The 6,090-nt window shown below is 41.0% G+C and overlaps 1 non-coding gene across 1 annotated transcript; it reads right to left on the bottom strand.

Annotated features, from left to right (window-relative positions):
- Positions 1-2,393: 2,393 nt before the first annotated feature.
- Positions 2,394-2,501, bottom strand: LOC117203436 (U6 spliceosomal RNA). Its single transcript, XR_004486185.1, has one exon. It is a non-coding gene; the product is annotated as a U6 spliceosomal RNA (small nuclear RNA).
- Between the last annotated feature and the right edge of the window lie 3,589 nt (positions 2,502-6,090).

Genomic DNA, 6,090 nt, shown 5'->3' with positions numbered 1-6,090 from the left:
ATACCCAAAATGCAAAGCAGAATGCAGGGTCACATGAACAGTTCACACAGACAACTACAGCCTCTCGGAATGAAGGTTCACATCTGGGACATGTGACCCAGAAGAAATGCATAATGGAGGAGAGCATATGAGCTGAACCTTGAGTATAATATTTCAATAGGCAAAAATGTGTGCACCTGGGACAGAGGAGAGGCGCACATCACAAGCAGAGGGACCTCCAGGGGAAAGTTCTTTCATTTGCTTATTCAACCAATATTCTTACGTATCTGTTATAGGTCAAGCACTGCTTTAGGTGCCAGTGATATAGTAGGAAACAAAATCAAAACCTTGCCTTCACAAAATTATAGAAAATCTCCAACTGCATTTCCAGAATGTTTGTTAGTCTGTTTTGATAATGCACAGAGTGAAAGAGGGGAACAATAGAAAGGTCAACACAGGAAAGGTAGATTCCAGGGTTGGTACTTGACTGTGGACGACCCAAAAGCCAAGCGAAAGAATTTTTTAGACTTAACTCTGTTGACAAAGTAAGAGTCATTACAGGTTTCTCAACTGAGAAATATCTTAATCAAAGTGGTGCTTGAAAAGATTATCTGGGTAGCAGAGTCCAGGGCTGGGTGACTGAGGGTGTGGTTTGGAAGCAGGGAGAAAGACAATGCAGCGATTGCATTCTGTTGGGAAGAATCCAGCATAAGCATTGCTTCCTCTGAGATGCCACCCCTGATTCAATCAGTCGGGCTGAGGTGTACCACTAAGGTGTTCTCATAACAATTCATCTCATCTATGATAACACTTATTGCACAGTATTGAAAATGCCTGTTTATTAATTCTTATCTTTTCGCTCATCAAGAGGAAGAGATTAGGCCTAATTATCCTTGTGTTCCCAAGCGCCTAGACCACTGCCTGGCACGTAGCAGAAAATATTTATGGCATGAAGTGAACAATCAAGTGTTACGGGTTGAACTGTGACCCTGAAAATTCATATGTTGAAATCCTAACCTCCAATACTCAGATGTGACCTTATTTGGAAATAGGGTCTTTGTAGAGGTAATCAAGTTAAAACGATATCATTAGGGTGGGCCCTAACCCAATATGACTGATGTCCTTATAAAAAGGGGAAATTTGGACATAGACATGCATATAAGAACCTAACATGAAGATGACCATTTACCAATGAAGGAGAAAGGCCTGGAACAGACCCTTCTGTCACAACCTCAGCAGGGACTGACCCTGCCAACCCATTGCTTTTGAATTTCTAGGCTTCCGAATTGTGCGACAATAAATTTCTGTTATTTAAACCACCCAGTTTGTGGAACTTTGTTACAGCAGCACTAGCAAACTAACACAGTAAGTGAAAATGTTCAGCCAGCTCGGAGAAACACCCAGAATCAGAGCTCAGGATTAAGGTCATCATCAACTATAAATAAAGAGAGCTGATAACATGGGAGCAGAATACATTTCTGTGATAAATAATGCAGGAGGAAACACGGCAAAGGGCACCTTCTCGGTGAACACCCGTGTTTATAAAACAGAAAGAGAAGCCATGGAAAAACATAAAGAAGCAACAGTCAGAAACCTGCAGAATAAAGTTGCCTGGTAGAACCTCCCTCCAAATAATGAAAAAAAAAAAAAAGTAATATGAATCGTAAATAAATAAATAGCCACAAAACTTCACAGAAGGAACCAAATAAGGAAGGGACACAGACGAATGTTCTAAATTTCAAAAAATCTGTGGCCCAGGAGAGGCTCTGGAGCAGAGTAGCATGCATAGGACGGCAGAGCTCCTAACCCAACACAGCCTCTTCCCCAGCTGCACTGCTGCTGCAAAAGAGCCTGAGAACTTGCACAAGCACCCCCGAGTCTGAAGAGAAGCAAATGGACTAATCCTAATCTTTCCCTTCTCCAGCTCGAGAAGGGAACAATAGAGAGACTCTGATGATGGAGGCCTCACACTCAACTGGTGAGCGGAGACAGGCACCTTAAAGGTGTCCCTTGGGAATGGCATACACCTTTAAGGTGGAGTGAATCTTGGTATAGATACTTAACGACACTTTAAAAGTGAGAATACAACCTGAGTATATGAGATGTATTTGGGTATACCTTATACCCAGAGATCTCATTCAGCCCTAAATCCCCTATCTACCAAGGCCTCAACCCCACCAAAAATGTTCCAAGTACACAACTACCTAGTCCCCCAAACAGACAGACAAAAAGTCAATTCATTAAATTGCAACTCATATTGGCTAGATACAGGAAAGAAAAGAATTTCATCACTATTCAGAACAAGAGTAATTTTTTTTCACACACACTGTATTTTATTTTTACAAGAGATAAATCAACTGACACCAAGCACTGTAAATGGATGACCACAACAAAAGCAACAATGATTGCAATTAAAAAATATGGAATGCTTCACAAATTTGCATGTCATCCTTGTGCAGGGGCCATGCTAATCTTCTCTGTATTGTTCCAATTTTTAGTATATGTGCTGCCGAAGCGAGCACAAGAGAGTAATTCTTAAACTCTAATGTGCATTAGACTTTTCCTGAGATACTTGTTGGAAAGGCCTATTTCTAGGGCCTCCCCAGAAGGTGATCATATCATTCCAGGGGTCCTTCAATTACAGGTAGGGAAACACTGCTTGTTAACACAAATGGATTTTTAAGTGAGTGTTTTAGGTACTTAAGAAAATGAAATAAAGCATTTCTTACAGTATGAAGGAAAATGTTTTGGGACAGAACAACAGAAGCAGGATGGTCCAGTCTGGGGCAGTGCCCCTAGGATTTTCGCTCTGCTATGTATTAATACTTAATACACGCCTTCGTTTCACACTCATGGGTGAAGACAGTGACATTAGAACCCCTTCTGAAGGGGAAGAGAGAAGATGAATTCATCCATTCATTCCAGGCTTTTCACATATATGAGTTTTTCTAAGCCTACTTCTTAGCTATTGTCTACTGCGTATCTAAACATCTGCTTAAAGAGATTCTGTAAGGAATTAATGATGTTAGAAATATTGTTCTGTCCAAAACTGACGATAGATTAGCCCATTATCATATACTACTATTCAGCTGAATCAATTATGGAATTATCCAAATTATATGCAATCCTACAGCACAGTATATATAACCAGTACTAGTGTTTCGCTCTTGTGCATTGGGATGTCCAGGTCAGTTTTTCACGGGTGGCATTCTATCTGGTGGGTTGGACATTCACGCCAAACTGGTTGTCAATTATTTTGACACTCTATATTTGGTAGTCATCACACTGCATTTAATTTTATTTGTAGTCATGTTTTTTGTTTTGTTTTGTTTTGTTTTTTGCGGTACGCGTGCCTCTCACTGTTGTGGCCTCTCCCGTTGCGGAGGCTCCGGACACGCAGGCTCAGTGGCCAGGGCTCACGGGCCTAGCCGCTCCGGGGCATGTGGGATCTTCCCGGACCGGGGCACAAACCCGTGTCCCCTGCATCGGCAGGAGGGCTCTCAACCACTGCGCCACCAGGGAAGCCCTATAGACATGTTTTGCATCACTTAAAACTCTTGTAAGTTCTTGTGGAGTAGTAGGGTGGGAGGGGTGTCTTATGCAAATTTATATCTCATACAGAACTAAACCAGGGGAGGGGAGGCAAAAAAAAAATCCATGGTATTAATCAATCAATCAATCAAGTAAATGATCAGAGCTGATGTTTACATTTTGTTGCACTGGCTAGCAGGAAGATCCAATTTTCTCAGCTTCAAATTAAGTTAAAGCATAAGGAAATAAGCCATATTTATCTGTAAACATCTCACATGACAAGGTCAACTTCTCAATTACTTACAGTTTAACTGGATTTATTTATGCTTTTTGCCTTTTACTGAGAGGCTGTACTTGATCATCTCAAAAGATTTCCTTTAATGGGATTTGATTCTGAAAAACTTGAGGAATGTGTTTTCATTAAAGGTCAGCTGTACTTTTTTTTTTCTTTTTAACTCTAGAAATAAGATTACTTGCATTTCACTCATTTGAATTTTGACCTTTTAATGAAATCCTCGTGGCTTGAAGGAATTCCCTGGACAAATAAACCACAGCGTGTGCAGCACCATCTTCTAGAACTGCCATATGTCCAGGAATAAGAAAAGATAAGCCTGTTTTTATGAAAGTTAATACAGACGACTGTCAGTTGCCAAATTCTTGATCCTGTGAGACGTGTAGTGTTTGATGAATGTCTGAGTAGAGTGCTGTGTCAGCGGGCGTCGTGGTGTCCACCGCACCCTGTTGCGATGTGAAATTAAACAGAAACCTCAACGTGCCTACTGGTGTCTCAGTGTCGCATGGAAGGAGGCCAGGCTCCACCTTTGGGGTACCAGGTGCTACCACCAGTTCTGACAGACTTAAAAACTTGAAATTCACTTCTGAGGGAAGATACTGAAATGCAGAATTGAGAATTGCTGGTTGGGGAGAAATAGCATTTAAGGTCAGAAGTTGTGTTTGGAAATATTATGTATTATATAGTATAGAAGCTAGTATAGTTAAATTAGCTTTAGCTAATTCTGAGCTGTAGAGTCTGTGATTCCTCCAAATAAAATTTAGGAATATAACCTTGACTCATGCTTTTATTAACTGTGTTGCTCTTACACCTCTCAGTCAAACATCGTTCACAGAATTCTCGTAATGCTGAGGATAGTAACAGTGCAGCCTCTTTTCATTACTCTGTAAAATCCCTTCCCAGCCACAACTGTCAACCTACCCTTCCAATGACCCTAGCTCTTCTTTATTCTCTTCTAAGAATGCTTCTCTATTTATCTAATCTCAATCTTAATCCAAGACAAGTTCTAGGAAAAAAGGAAAAATGAGAAACATAAATAAAAACTTAAAAGGAAAGAGCATAAAGTAGCAAAAAGAGCCTTGCCAATACGTTTGACAACAGAGAGCCAAACTTATTGTCTGGTATATATTGAATTTTCATCATAAGACATGTGTTGTGATAGGAGAAAGTTTAACTGTGGTGGCCTGTGTTGGTAAATCAATAACAACAGCGACAAGCCCCTGGCCATGCTGGGACACAATCCAAATGGAAAAAATAAGGGCTAGGCCTATGATAATGAAATAAGAGAGAGGGACTGTTCTTGAGTAGATCTGACATACTGCGATTCATCACGGTGGAGATTCTGGACCCCACTGTCTCTAAAGGGTGCTTGAGGGAGGGTGTGACTGTTCTCAAACAACCACCCCTCTTGGTTAAAGGTGTCCTTGCTCACAGGAGCCACACACAAAGTTAGAGACCCCCCTTTTGCTATACCCAAAGGCTTTTCCTGAGTTCTTATCTATGCTGATTTCCCTGCCATCCCACAATTCTGACTTCTTCCTTCCTTCCTGAAAGCCTAACCTCGGCTGTCAGAACATAGCACTTTTCTAACTGGCCTCGTGCCTTTCCATCCGTCAGCTCTTTATCATTTTGTTCTGCTGGTTCCTTTCTTCACGCTCCTGCACTGGGGCTTTCTTTCTCAATCTGTGGGATTTTCCTGTTATCTGCCTGCTCTTACTACTATGGTAACGACTTTCAAATCTACACTCTGAGCTAACCTTTCATGTATGCCAGAGGCCGCTATTGGCAACTGCCCATAAACATTATAACTCGGACATACCACTGTCACAGAAAACCTAACTAATCCCCAAAGGAACTCATCTTGCCCAACTTCTACTTTCCACCAGTTGGCTTCTTTATCCAATACCTACACCAATGTTAATGGCTTGACTTTTCTTCCTATATAGAACACCAGACTCATCTTTGACTCTGCTCTTTCATCTCTAACTTGCAAACTGCTACAAATTAATTTGATTTTTTTTTTTTAGATGAAACCTTTCTCCACCGTTTTCATGCTAACAACCAAAACTCCACTTCACCCTGTATTACTGCACCCAGGCTGGGACAACGCCTGCCTCCATGCTTATTTCCTTTAGATTCATGCTTAGGGTTGATATTATTACCAGAAAAAAAATCAGCCTCAAATACCACTTTTATTATATTTTCTCCCTCCTCAAGAACCTACAGTGACACTCCATTATAAATCACATCAAGTTCCAAGTTCTCAGCTCCGTTATCTGATTCCAGTT

The sequence above is a fragment of the Orcinus orca genome, chromosome 3, assembly GCF_937001465.1.
Source record: "Orcinus orca chromosome 3, mOrcOrc1.1, whole genome shotgun sequence".
Taxonomy (NCBI): domain Eukaryota; kingdom Metazoa; phylum Chordata; class Mammalia; order Artiodactyla; family Delphinidae; genus Orcinus; species Orcinus orca.
The sequence above is the reverse complement of the archived record's forward strand: the minus strand, read 5'-3'. Positions and strand labels throughout refer to the sequence as shown.